This window comes from Myotis davidii, unplaced genomic scaffold (genome assembly GCF_000327345.1).
Source record: "Myotis davidii unplaced genomic scaffold, ASM32734v1 scaffold81, whole genome shotgun sequence".
Lineage (NCBI taxonomy): Eukaryota > Metazoa > Chordata > Mammalia > Chiroptera > Vespertilionidae > Myotis > Myotis davidii.
This window is the reverse complement of record NW_006291554.1, coordinates 905,180-919,094: the sequence shown is the minus strand read 5'-3', so window position 1 is coordinate 919,094 and position 13,915 is coordinate 905,180. Positions and strand designations below refer to the sequence as shown.

At 48.9% G+C, this 13,915-nt stretch overlaps 1 protein-coding gene and 1 long non-coding RNA gene across 2 annotated transcripts in view; one reads left to right on the top strand and one right to left on the bottom strand.

The window, feature by feature from the left end:
• ANO10 (anoctamin 10) overlaps window positions 1-13,915 on the top strand; it is a 114,483-nt gene that overhangs the window by 87,049 nt on the left and 13,519 nt on the right. The gene's annotated exons all lie outside the window — the stretch shown is intronic.
• LOC107183281 lies at window positions 896-13,201 on the bottom strand. The gene is made up of 3 exons (XR_001514067.1): window positions 12,150-13,201; window positions 5,096-5,202; window positions 896-1,684 (listed from the first exon to the last, which is right to left on the bottom strand). It is a non-coding gene; the product is annotated as an uncharacterized LOC107183281 (long non-coding RNA).

Below are 13,915 nucleotides of genomic sequence, written 5' to 3'. Positions count from 1 at the left end.
CAGCCCCCAGCCCCCAGCCCCCAGCAAAGATAGACCCAGGCATGGGCAGGTGAGTGCCGAGAACAAGTGAGTCCTGGGCCAAGTTCAGCCCTGGGAACCAGGCTGGGAGCCTCTTTGCAGCTCGGTTTTTGTTACGTTAACTAAAGGCCGGACGCCATGGTCTGTGGGAAGGCTCTGGCTTACCTGTCTACACCCAGCACCCGTGTGGTTCTAGGGCAGGACGGGAGCCCCCCTGTAGAAGCGCTCTGTGGGTCCCAGTTACTCCTCAGCTCGGGGTGGTGGGGTGTGGTGAGTGCAGGGCTGAAGGAGGAGAGGTACTGAAAGCAGTTGTCTTTCATTGTCAGATAGGAAAGTGCGGCATTTCTAATGTATAGGCAAAGTAGGTCTACTTGAGGCGGGAAGCAGACTGGGCGAAATAGAACTGTTTGCTTTGCAAAGGGCATTTTCAAGTGATCGGGTTTCAGCTGGTGAGACCTTTACAAAGAACCCTAGACAGTAAATAGCATCCTGGGGATGCCCTTTTATTTCTTTTCAAATTGATTTATTCAATGCTCAGTAATTTTTTTTAATGTATTTTATTGATTTTTTACAGAGAGGAAGGGAGAGGGACAGAGAGTTAGAAACATTGATGAGAGAGAAACATCGATCAGCTGCCTCCTGCACACTCCCTACTGGGGATGTGCCCGCAACCAAGGTACATGCCCTTGACTGGAATCGAACCTGGGACCCTTCAGTCTGCAGGCCGACGCTCTATCCACTGAGCCAAATCGGTTAGGGCTGCTCAGTAATTTTTTTAAAAAAAAATTTTAATCTTTATTGTTGAGAGATTACAAATGTCCCCCCTTTTTTTCCTCCATTGCCCCCTCCACCTGGTTCCCGCCCCACCCAGGCCTTATATGTGGAATCTAAAGCTCAGTAATTTTAAGATTCAATTAAAAATAGAAAGGAGTCAGGGCATGGGATGGCCTGGAGCATCCTGGGTTCAGTCACCACAGAACCGGCCTCTGGGCAGCCAGCCCTCCCGGGAGGGAGCCACACCCACAGAAGCAGAGCTGGGTCCAAATGGAGCCTTTGAGGACGATAACAGCCTAGGAAATCAGTTGAAAGAACAAGATAAGGGCTTTGGGAGGACACCACATGCTAATTATAGCCTCAGTGACCTCAGGTCAGACGTGGGACCCTGGACAGGGCAGGCCACGGGCCAGCCTGCATGAGGTAATGCTTTTGTGCTCTAGGTTCAGCGTATGTAAACCAACTCCAGCAGCTCCCAGGGCCTCTGAACCTCTCTCCCTGCATCTGTGCTCTGAGTTATGTAGACAAATAAGCGTTTTTAGTGGAAAGTGGAAAGTTTCACACGTAGAATGAGGGTGTGAAGTATTTGACGGTTGAACATGTATCACATGTTGGTCTGTCAGCATGTCCTTAGGATGACCTGCTGCATCCAGGGAAAGACCCGGCTTCTGAGAAACCCGGGGGCAGGCGGCGGGGAGCCTCAGTCCTGGGGGAGGAGGTGGTCTGTTTCCCAGGCCCTCGAGGGAACGGTAAACCAGGTTTGGTGTTTCGGGAGACAGCTGGCCCTCTGAGCTGGTCTGTCACCTCTTCCTGTGGCAGGTGGTTTGTCTCTCCACCCTGTGCAGCTTCAGGGTGAGCGACTTGACCTTTCTGTGCCATCGTTTCCCCAACACTGAAATGAACCACGGAAAATGATGCCCACATGTAAGGTGGGGAAACAGTGTGACTAGGACGCAGTGGGAAGCAGGGGGTGGCGGCGGGCAGGAGAGGAGATGAGGACGGTGATGGTGATGGTGATGGAGGGGGAGGACCACCTCATACTTGGGCGCCCTGCATCACTGGGTAAACCAGGCAGGAATTCTGGGATAAAATGGTACCATAAGACCAGATTAGATGAGGAGTCACAATTCCACCTCTGTGAAATTCTTCACTAGTGAACTTCTATATAAATCACTACTTATCTTATTCCCCTGGTTCTCTAAGAAAAATGGAAACTGTGTGTATCTTAATCATTCTCCCAATGTAAGAAACATGGCTAAATCAGATTTGTTTTTACTTATAGAAGTTACTGAAGGGGCCATGAAACAGGATAAAATTTAGCGTCTTCCCGGTCTCCTGTGAATGTGGGTCAGGAGCAGTGTTGGCAGAGGGCTGGCGGCCCAGATCCACTCCCCACCGACGGGCCCAGGCGGGCTGTGCGGGAGAGGAGACACCTGAGCTTCAGCCAGTTCACAGATGTCATTAAAATGTGTCTGTGTCTGTAAAGAAAACACTCGCTCTAATAAGTCCTAGAGATTTCAGAATGCTTAAAACTGTAGATTGAAAAAGAAATGATATATTCTGGTAAGATGTTAAAAGTACTAAGAGTCCTGCCCTGACCAGTTTGGCTCAGTGGATAGAGCGTCGGCCTGCGGACTGAAGGGTCCCAGGTTCGATTCCGGTCGAGGGCATGTACCTTGGTATGGGGCGCGGCTACAGTGTTTTGGACAGGTTCAAGCCTCGGACTAATGAGAGGGCACAGTCCTCTCGTGGCCACGAGTCCCAGCTGGAGGGCAGAGCCTTCCCAGCACAAATACAGCCAACAGCTCTAGCTGTAAGCTTGAACCTATGGTCCGAAAACGTGGCCCCACGTGCCTGTGTGATAGAGTTCAGGTGCTTATGGTTGAGAATGCTGTCAACATCTTGATCACGCCCTTACTTTGCCTCGTGGCATCTGCTATAAAATAAAGACACGGCTTGTGGGCGCTGGCACCATCTCCTCATCAGTGGGAGCAGCATCCCACTGAGACCCAGTGGGAGCAGCATCCCACTGAGACCCAGCTTTCATTCTCTTGTCTGTCTTTCCTTAATCCTTTCATCACCCCTACTCAGGATCACCCTTGGCTGTGCTGGCGTGGCACACCTTGGTTGTGGGCACATCCCCAGTAGGAGCGTGCAGGAGGCAGCTGATCGATGTTTCTCTCTCATCGATGTTTCTAACTCTCTATCCTTCTCCCTTCCTCTCTGTAAAAAATAAAATAAAATATTTATTTAAAATAATAATAATAATAAAGTTCTAAGAGTCCAGATCTCAGATTCTGTTCCAGATTAATAATTCTGAGGGCCAACAGGTGTGAGAGTAGGTCTTCCTTTTCCAGGCAAATGCCTGATGTTTTTACCAGATGTTCTAGGACAGTGGTTCTCAACCTTCCTCATGCCGCAACCCTTTAATACAGTTGCTCATGTTGTGGTGACCCTAACCATAAAATTATTTTCGTTGCTACTTTATAACTGTAATTTTGGTACTGTTATGAATTGTAATGTAAATATATAGTATGCAGGATGTATTTTCATTGTTACAAATTGAACATAATTAAAGCATAGTGATTAATCACAAAAACAATATGTAATTATATATGTGTTTTCCGATGGTCTTAGGCGACCCCTGTGAAAGGGTTGTTCGACCCCCAAAGGGGTTGCGATCCACAGGTTGAGAACTGCTGTTCTAGGATATTAAGACTATATTGCTGATTTCATCAGGGTCAAAGATATTTGTCTGTGACTACCAGACTAGAAGCTTCCTAGGGACAGGCTTACTCCAGACACAGAATTTATATTTGTTGAATGAATGAGTCAGTAATTAAGTGAACATTACTAGGTGAAAGCCTCATTCTTTTGTGCCCTTTTCTATTACTAAATTCTAGCCCTTTGACTTTGAAATTATCTTCTGAGTGTTAATTTGGGATTCAGGAACTCATTATTGAGCGCTTACCATGTCAGGAAACCACAGGCTTTATTTTTAACTTTTGTTTTTAATTACTAGTATATTGCTAAAACAAAATCTTTTATTTAATGTAATAAACATTATTATTTTCCATTGATTTCCAATGCTACAGAACCTCAGACATGATTGAGTATTATGTCATGCAGTGAATGTAAACCTAAGAGATTGGGATGAAAATATACTGATCGATAGGCTAAGAAATTTAGACTTTTAAGTAAAGCCCTAAGAACAGGACATGTAGTGATTTGCCCCTGTCTCATAAGACTAGAATGCAGAAGACATGAAATGTTTGGATTTAAGAAGTTTTTTAAATACTACCTAATCAAAGGAAAATGATCACTTTGCATTAATAATGGCTCTAAGAACACAAATAGTGAATCATACTGAATGCATATGTAAGGCAAAATTAAAATACAGATATTAAAATTCAGCAACAAACATTAATTGAGTACAATCTATGATCAAAGCTAAAAATATAAATTATCAGAAATTCCCTGCATTATCTACTTGTCAAATGTTAGAGTTGAAAAACCTCTTGATCCTGTGCCAAGCCCTGACTTAACAGATGGAGGAAAAGGTCATTCACTGCGGCTGTCTGCTGCAAAGATGTCCCTGGTGTCCCTGCCTCCTTGTGGAGTGGCACATTGTAGGTTCTAAAACAGTGAGTTACCTTCTCTTTAAAATCCCTTTGAAATTGAATCACCCTGAAAGGGTTTTAATGGACGGTACGAACCACTTAGTGTGCTGATGGTTAGGCACCTGAAGTGGATATTTGAACAACTTGTCTTGCCATCCCTTGTGGCAACTGCATGGACTCGCCTCCCGGCGGGGTGGGTGAGCTGGATTCAGAGAGCGGGTCTGGATTATTCTGCACCTGCGGTTCCCCAGGAGAACCATAAGATGAGTACGTCTTGGATTTGGACATCTCATCTTCCTGTGATGTCCCTGCTGATGCCTTTTGTCTGTGGGATAAAGTGATGTGACCAGGTGAAGAAAGCAAGCGGTGGGGGCCAAAGAGCAGAACCCCAGACCTGCTACAAGGCCATTGGGTCCCGAGATTCAGTTCAAAAGTACATCATCTTCTCTTACCTTTCAAAAGTCTGCTTCATGTCCCATTCTCCTATCCTGAAGTGGCTGGGAGGACACGAATTTTCCCTCATGAATTTTTGAGTTTTTATTTATTTTTTACGGGTGGCTGTCCATTTAAAGTCTATAAGGCGGTTGCTATCTGCCAGGAAACTATGTTATCAGGGCTCTAACTTTAAATTCTTGGTCCCCACCCCCTAAAAAAAAAAAAACAATTTGGAAAAAATCCCTTACTTGTTATTTGGAAAAGAAACGCATCTCCAGATTGTCTTCGCTTCTCCGTTCAAGTAGCGTCAAGCAGTGTTTGTGGGCAGATCTGCAGGCTGTTTTGTTGGCGTTGTCTTGAGAAAAAAAAAAAAAGATGGGCGTATTTTTAATTTGCACGTCTGGTTCTAGTCACAGGCCTGGGGAAGATGATCTGCCAAATGTCTGAGAGACGCAGCTCCACCCCCTCTCCTTGCACATGTGCTAGATACTGTTTTGATTGGAGACAGAACAAATCCAGATTGTCTTTTTTGACTCCGTGGACTAATGGGTTCACTTATTTTTCATGTATGTTGTAGAAAACCATTTCCAAAGGCATCAATCTGGGTTATTTACATTTTGCTCAGGATTAGCTGTGCACAAATCATTTCTGTGGAAACGACGTGTGATTAAACCATTACAGTGGGAGAAACTCGCAAAGGAATTGTCATTTTTCTTCACAGTCTGTACCAAAACATTGGCCTTAGATGAAGCGTTTTGGTTCTCTGAGGATATGTCATGTGCCCAGAGCAGGAAGGGGGTTTGCAAACCTTGGGGGTTAAGAGAATAGCTTTTGGAATCAGGTATATGTCTCAGGAATCCCAGCTTCACCTTTACTTAGTAACTCTGGGCAAGATACCAAACCTTTCTGGGCCTCAGTTTCTTGCTCTGTAAAGTAGGCACAGTGACAGGAACGCCGCTCAGGGTGACCAAGTAGAGTCAGGCCCGGCTGGCCACGCAGAGTCAGTAGCTTTCCCACCATTTTCTACAAGAGCAGATGGGTTTAAAAAACCAGAATTCTCAGTTGAGTGCAACAAAGAATATCTTGACCAATAGGAGATAAAATTATATTCCATCCTTGGAAGTGGCTGGTTTTCATGCTCTATCCTTAGAGATCTAGCAAAAGAGAAGTAACTGCCTGCTTTGACACTTGACCTGCTTTCTGGCAATGAGCACTCTCACATCCCTCCTGGCCTGTGAGTCCTTAAAAGTAGTTGCTGCCCATCTATATTTTAACCAAAACCAAGTCACCTTGAAATGCTAATCAACCAAAACTAATTTGGATTTCAAATAAGTTTCTGGAAATGAAGAGCAGCCTTCCTTCAGAAGCTACAATGAGGCTCTTGTGGATGGTTCTCCTTGGGCTCATGCTTGAAAGGATAAGTCTTTGCTCTTTCAGGGACAGATTCACTGAGTAGTGGATTTGAATTAATTAGAGGCCTTTTTTCTAATAAGAATAATGCTGTGCGTCTGGCCAATGTGGCTCAGTGGTTGAGCATCAACCCATGAACCAGGAGGTCACCGTTCAATTGCTGGACAGGGCACATGCCCAGGTTGCAGTCTCAATCCCCAGTGTGGGGTGTGCAGGAGGCAGCCGATCAATTATTCTCTCTTATCATTGATGTTTCTATGTCTCTATCCCTCTCCCTTTCTGAAATCAATAAAAATATATTTTTAAAAAGACTAATGCTCTGAGTTCAACATGGTAGAACTGAGCATCTATTCCGCAGAAGCTTTGTGTGTATGGCAGTCACCCTATTCCCTTCGTTTGTCCCTCCTCTCTCCACTCCCCACCTTCACCTCTTCTATTTTTCTGTTTTTCAAAAACGAAAAGGTTAGCACACAGAGTGGCTATTCTTTGAATTTGATGTTATCTGACTGCCCTCCTTCTTTGTGCCTGTGTTACATTTGCATCCTCTTTTTCTCTCTTCATTTCCTTTAAGCAAATTATCTTGCTTTTCCCTCTGTTTATCTTTGCAGATGCTCATGCATCTCATTTTTTAATTCTGCTGGATCTGTCTTCCAGTCTTTGAAGCACGTGGTCTCCAGCCCTTTCCTGGAACGGCCGCAGGCCTGGCGGTCAGCGCCCCCGGCCAGCACCCCTGTTCGGGCCGCTCTGTGTTGAGATGACTTCTCTCACCAGGTTGCCCTCTCTAGAGGGTGGTGGGGTGGTGGTGGTGAGGGCATGCTGTTGGGGGCTTCAGAGCCCTCCCATCCAGCTGCCAGTGGCCCGTTCTGGCCAGGCATGCTTGGAGAAGCCCTCCCAGTACGGCCGGCCGGTCCCTGCAGGGGCCTGGAGACCTGCCGGCCATCTTCCTGGTAACAGCCAGGAGGTGAAACAACTAGATGTAACTCAGGTGCTGCTGCAAAGGATGCAGCCCTACAGGCAGCTTAAATCTCTTGTCTCAAGAGATGGGTCTGCCTCCGCTGATGGTCACACACTGATTCACTTTCAACTGTTGCCATACTAGCTGGCAAGCAAGGAGCCCACCCTACATTGAACCAAAATCCAACGTACATGCATTTTAGGGAGAGAAAATCTGTCTTCTTCTGTGGACTTCGGCAGAGGAGAGGGAAACGAAACAGGAAGCAGAAAGCTGAGATCGGAGCGCTCTACCAGCAGCTGCCTCCGCATCCGCTCAGGATGGTTTTACTCCCAAGCACAGGCGTTCTTATGGCTCTGCCATAGCAAAGATTTAGTTTGAGATCATAGTGCACATAATTTTCATTGTTCCAACAAGGCAGGGGATAAAGACGATTGTTTGCCGTTTGTATGGTTCCCTTCATTTGATAAAAAGAATCATGCTCTAACTACGAGAGGCCAGAAGGCTTGGGCAGCGCTCGCTGTAGAGATGAGCAGTGGACGCGGAAGTGCTGGAGTGCGTTCTCCAGTGGGGCTGGGACATTCAGCCGGACGCTGTTCCCGGCAGCTGGTCCAGTGCCGGCCGCAGTGGCTGTCCTCGGCATTGCCAGGAGCCGTGCCTGGGACAGAAAACCACCGGGAGTCTTGGCCGTTGTATCCAGCTGCCTCCCTTTCCACGTTCTCTTAAAACCAACAGCTTCCGCGTCGGCCACAGTTGTCAAGTTCCGGGTTACCCAGCACCCCTCAGGCTCCCCAGATTCCCTTGGTTAGAGTGTTAAGTGGTCAGAGTTAGAATCCTCTGGGAGGCGGGGTGGTTCTGAAATTCACTTGTGTTTGGTTGTAGGACCTGGTTGGTTTCCATCCATTGCTTTAGGAATCTGAGTTAAGCCATCAGATGTCCGTTGCGACAGTCCAGACACCCCTGTTATTTGGGCTTATTAGTTAAAAACGCATGCGTACATTCTCTCTTTCTACGGACACACACAGGATGCTCAGGTCGAACAGTTTCCCTGCAGAGAGAAAAAAACCTAATTTCTTGTGAGTTCATGACATCTTAACACAATGACAGTGGCAGGAAGAAATGGCTGGTTGACACATAGCTAATCCCCTTGAAACGAATTTTTCTGAGAAACAGTAACTCCAAAGTGCAGTTGTGTCTGAGCCTAAAAATACAGACTGAGGCGTCTTTAAATGGTCCTCCATTAGACTTGAGACCATCTGCTTGTTTGCAGCCAGAGTATAAATTTTCCACTGTTGTGAGCGCCGTGACGATGGCACCGCTCCAGGGAGGGAGGCGGCCCAAGTGGGAGCCCGAGGAAGCGCCGCCAGCCTGCTCTGCGCGGCCCTTCAGTTCCTTTCCACGGATTCGATTAGAGAACAAAGAGCCAAAGAAAAAATGGGGTGTCTTTTCAAAACTGAGCGCCGCCCCCTCTCATCCCCTCCTGGGCTTGCAAGGGATGAAGTCTCCCTCCACCTGCCTCTGTGGCTCCGTCGGCTGTAAGACCGCTGTCAGCCTCAGGGCCGCCTGCTTTTGAAGGGTTGTAAATAAAACGGAGGCCAGTCTCTCCCACAGGAAAATCACCGCACAAAAAGGTGGTATCACAGATACGGCCCATGGTGGTGCCTCCCTCTGATCCTTAGGGTAGTCAGTTCTGAGTTAACATTGTAGTTGGACTGTATCTACCCTCCAGTTTCCTCATCACTATGTTTAAGCGTAATAGCGAATCAAAACACTGATTGCCCAAGGGCCCTTAACCAACAGCCGAGTTCCAGCCTGAACTCTGGCTCGGAGCAGCCATGGCAGCTGTCAGGTCTCAGACCCTCTGCTTTGTCCTCATCACTGAACTGAGGCCCCGGCCCAGGCGATCCCTCAGGTGCCTGGTTCTCCAGGGCAGCCCTTCTCAGGGAGACTGGGTGTACCCTGCAGGGTAGGCGGACCTCTGGCTCCTCCTGGAGGGGCTCACAGGGCAGTCACGCGATTGGCTGCCCCCTCCCCTCCCCTTCCCCTCAGCCCCCCATTCACACCCTCCCCCTAACAATGCATGTTCCCATGGCCAGGAGTGAGTCAGGGATGTCGTAAATGGAAGTCCATGTCACATCATCTCTTTGCTGTAGCGTTGTGAATTAATTTGAACTTTTTAACGACCCAGCTCTGTGGGTAACCAGGGGTGTAAGGAAGTGGTTTCCCTTGGGGGAGACTTCCGCACCCTGTCTCTAGTGGGCCTTCTGCAGATCTGGGCCGTCCGGAGTTGGCTGTCCCATGCATGATCCATCACATCAGCCCCTCCCTGTCCCTGGAAAATTCATAACAGTAACAAAATTACAGTTATGAAGTAGCAACGAAAATAATTTTATGGTTGGGGGTCACCACAACATGAGGAACTGTATTAACCCCTTCCCCTGCAGAAACGTGTATACTCGTTTTCACAAAATGTTCTTTTTCAGTCGTCGACGAGTATATTAAGAAAATATGGTAAAAAAATATGGTTTATAGGAAGACGAGTTACAAACTGTTTTCATAACCAGCATCAAAAATACTATATAGAACCAAAATAAAAAAATTAGTCTGAAAAAGAAACGTTTTTAACAAAAAAATTGTTGGGGAAGGGGTTAATTTGAACTTTTTAACGACCCAGCTCTGTGGGTAACCAGGAGTGTAAGGAAGTGGTTTCCCTTGGGGGAGACTTCCGGCACCCTGTCTCTAGTGGGCCTTCTGCAGATCTGGGCCGTCCGGAGTTGGCTGTCCCATGCATGATCCATCACATCAGCCCCTCCCTGTCACTGACAACTGGTGTTCCTGCCAGTCAGGAACGTGTGCTAGAGACAGTTCTCCCGGTGCTAATAACTTGTCAGCACAACAGTGTGGCTGTGGTTGAAAATTAGTGATGGACAGGTGGTGACGGCTCCTGTTTGGCCTCGAAGCTTTCAGTCGGGGCTCAGAGCGTTGCAGAGGCTGCCTTTGAAAATGCGGTCCTGGTCCGTTTAACTGAGCATCCCAGGTGTGTACATGAGCTGGGGTGTGCACACATCTGCACATTATGTGCTCATGGTGTTTCCAGGGTGTTTTGGGGAGCGAAGGCCCGGACTCGGCTGGACCATGCAGCCTGCTCAGGACGCGGCCCATGCAGCTCTCGGGAGCAGCAGCTCTGCGTCACCCTGTGCCCGGCTGCAGGCCCGGGTCGGGGTGCCAGAAGGTGGCCCTGAGCGGTTGCCATGGCAGGTGGATTCTTCCTGCTCCCCTGAGAGCTGCGTTTCCGCACCGGGGAGGGGGAGGGGTTTGTGTCTGTCGCAGTGGCAGCCTGGGCCTGGCCTGCTTTCACGCCGATGGGCCCCCACTTCACTGTGCTGGTTTCTTTCCCCCTCCTTTCCACAGCACACTTTCAAGAATGATTAACATAATTATTTCACCGTACCTACTGTGCCACTTGAAGTAAATTAGAGGGAAATTGTTCTTCCCCTCAGGCCCAAAGAAGTAGTAATCACCTTTGGCAAAGTAGCTGATGAAAACATAGCAACAACAGAATCCCTCGCCCTGTGTCATATAATGTAACCCGCACGGGAGTGACATCCCATCACTTGACCACAGTCTGTTGATGAGCAGCAAGTCCCAGCTTCCACTCTCGCTCAGGCAGAGGGACTGTCCCGAGCCATGGGTACCAGGGCACAGGGATCGTTTGGGGGCTGGGGGCCTTCAGTCAGTGTTGATTAAGTTGAAAGGTTCTGTGAGAAGTCAGTTGTTTGGAGTGCAGCACAGGGTGGTCTGCAGTTAAGTTCACAGGTGAGCTGGCAAGTCCTACATGGAACAGAGTCGGCTCCTCGAAAACATCGCTGAGGGTTCACCTCGGATTCAGAAAAGGATGGAGGGGTGTGCAGTACAGGGACATGCTCCTTCAATCTCAGGGGCGCGGGGCACCCCTGTCCAGCAGCTCCAACCACCCCGCTCCCTCCCCATGCGGTGATGGCCACACCTGCTTCTCCCTCTCCCCACAGCTGGAGCAGCCCCGCCCTCCTGCTGCTCAGGCAGCTCACTGTGGCGCCCAGCCCGGCCCCGTGCACCCAGATGGCCTTCCGTCTCCCCAGGTCAAGAGCAGTCGAGGCTCCTCTCCCTCGGTCCTGACGGGGAGGGAGGAGTCAGGCCCGGGTGTGGAGGAAGGCTGACGTCATGGGCTCTTGCCTGACACCTGACAGCTGCTGAGTGTGCTGTGTTTCTCTGGAACATTGAAAATCTCTTGTGACCCCCGCGACTTCTCTGCAGGGCTGCGGGGTGCCTCTGTGCACACTTTGAGAACCATGGCTCAGGGTCCCCCATGTGCTGGGCACTCACTGTTGGCAAGGTCCAGTGTGCAGGCTGGGCAGCGAGCGGAGGGAGAACTTGGCCAACAGCAGACGGCACCACTGAGCCGGATGAACCGGAGGCTCCGCAGACCCCCTGGGGTGGACAGGGGAGGCGTGTGGAATCCTGGGTGGGTGTGGAAGGAGGCGGTTTGCCTTGGAGTTGCCTGGAGCAGAACTAAACCCTCAGGACATGGCGGCCGAGTCTTGGTGATGGTTTGTGGGAGGGCATTGGCTTCCCACTTGAAATGACAGTGACAGTTATCTCAGCGCCATCAACAAGTCCAGCAGAGGGTGTTCGAGACGGTGCCCCCAAACCGGCTGGTGCCCACAGCACCTGCTTCCGTGGGCACAGGGACCTCCCTCTCAGAGCCCTCTTCCTCCTCAGTGAAACGGGGTTAGGGTGCCACTTTCTCGGAGCCACTGTGCAGATGAAGATGACATAGCAGTGCCCGAGCCCTGCACTCGCGGAGTGTAAGCGCACCCAAACCTGCATCTGCCAACGACGGCCCTTGGACGCGTCTGAGCCTGAGGGGAAGGCTGAGAATCAGAGGGAGATGTTGTACTCACCTCACTTATCACATCTGTTACACAATCCTGACCATGTTTCCATGCACGGGAAGGACTCCGTTCTGTACTTAGAACAAAAGAGCCATCGTGTAGCCTCATCGAAAGTTCAGTTCACTCATTTTTCCAACCTGAGAACAGTCTGGGATATTTTGTAACCGTCCATTTTGCCTGAAACAAATCGGACCGTGAATCTGCTGGTCTGTGAAATAATTGAACAAATTAAAAACGTGTGTAAACAGCCAGACAGAATTAGCGAGGAGTCGAGCGGAAGCAGAACCCGTTAACAAAAGGGAGTCGTGAATTGTATTTGCACCGTATTTTTGTGTTTGCCTTCTCCCTCCTTTTAAAAGCTGTAATGTGTCTTCATGCAGAGTGATTTAATGGCAGGGCTTTAGCCTTGATGGGAACCTGCAATCTTAGCGTTTTTCTTTGTTTTTGGAAATGGAACTCCGTCTTCCTTTGGACCATGAATGACCACAGATGCTGGGAAGTGGGCATTTGCCACTGCTGGTTCCTGGTATTTCACCCTGGCAGTTCTCTGTAAATGCTGCAGCATTTACTTGGGGGGAAAATACTATGGAAACTAAAAATAAATAAATAAGCAAGTAAAATAAAGATGTGCGGGACCAAGATTGTAGACGCTTTTAGGACGAAACAGAATCTCTCAATATTGTTTTTAAAAACCTCGTACTGTAAGTACTGGACTAGACATTGACATACATACGGATGTACTTCGGTTCTGAAAAACAGACAGAGGCAGGCTGGAGACCATCCTGAAAGATTATGAAGGGAAAGAAAAGTTCTTTGCAAAATCTGCAGGCCTGCCTTGCGGGTAACAGCATCCCTGCTCCCCACCCGGCCATGCTGGCTCCCTATACAGAACCCGGAGTTGGAGCTGGTCTCCTACAGACATCGGGTTTCACAGACAGGACGGGAGAGAGCTCAGACTTGCCCAGCCCCCAGCCAGCCCGTTCCCTCGGGCAGCATCACCAGCTGGTGTGTCCATGTGTCCAGTTCTGCCTGCTGTCTCTGGGCATGGCTCCGTGAGAACGCGAGTCCACACATCCCGAACACTTATTACATCGGCTAGGACTTCCTAGCACATACTCCATTTATTCCTGCCTCTTCCAAATCCCATATTTTTAAACAATGGAAAATAAAGGAAAAGCATAAATTCACTTAAAATGTTGGAGAACAAGAAAGTGTACCATCCACTAACTTAAAAAAGGTGGAGAAATTTCTGTAAAATGGGAACAGGAAAAAGTTTGACAGAACTAGAGCTGCAGTCAGTTGCTGCACCTGTAAGGGGGACAAGACCGAGAATGAGAGAGAAGGGCCAGTGCCCCAGGCGCCTTCTCTCACCCCGGCACCATCGTTCCGTACGCTGGCATCGCCTCCTGGTTGGTGTCACCAGCATGGGCAGCGAGTCCGTCAAACGTGAAAACACACGCGAGCACAAGGGGTGTTTGTTTTGTCGTTGTTTTCTATAAATTCTAGCTGGTGTTCTTGCTAGCCAAGAAGGTCCAGCCTTGACGTTTTGGAGGGGATTAAACATTCCTGCGCAGGATGGAAAAAATCCAAGAAGGAAGCCAGGAGAACACACGTCCTGGGAAGGCCTCGGTCAGGAGGCGAGAGGGGAAGAATGCGACACAAGGGAGAAGGAAAATTCGGAGCTACTGGTGCCGTGTGTATGACCGGAAGGCTTCCCATTGAGGGTAAATCTGGACGCGCCAGGGGGAGCTGGACAAGCAGAAACATTCCCAGGT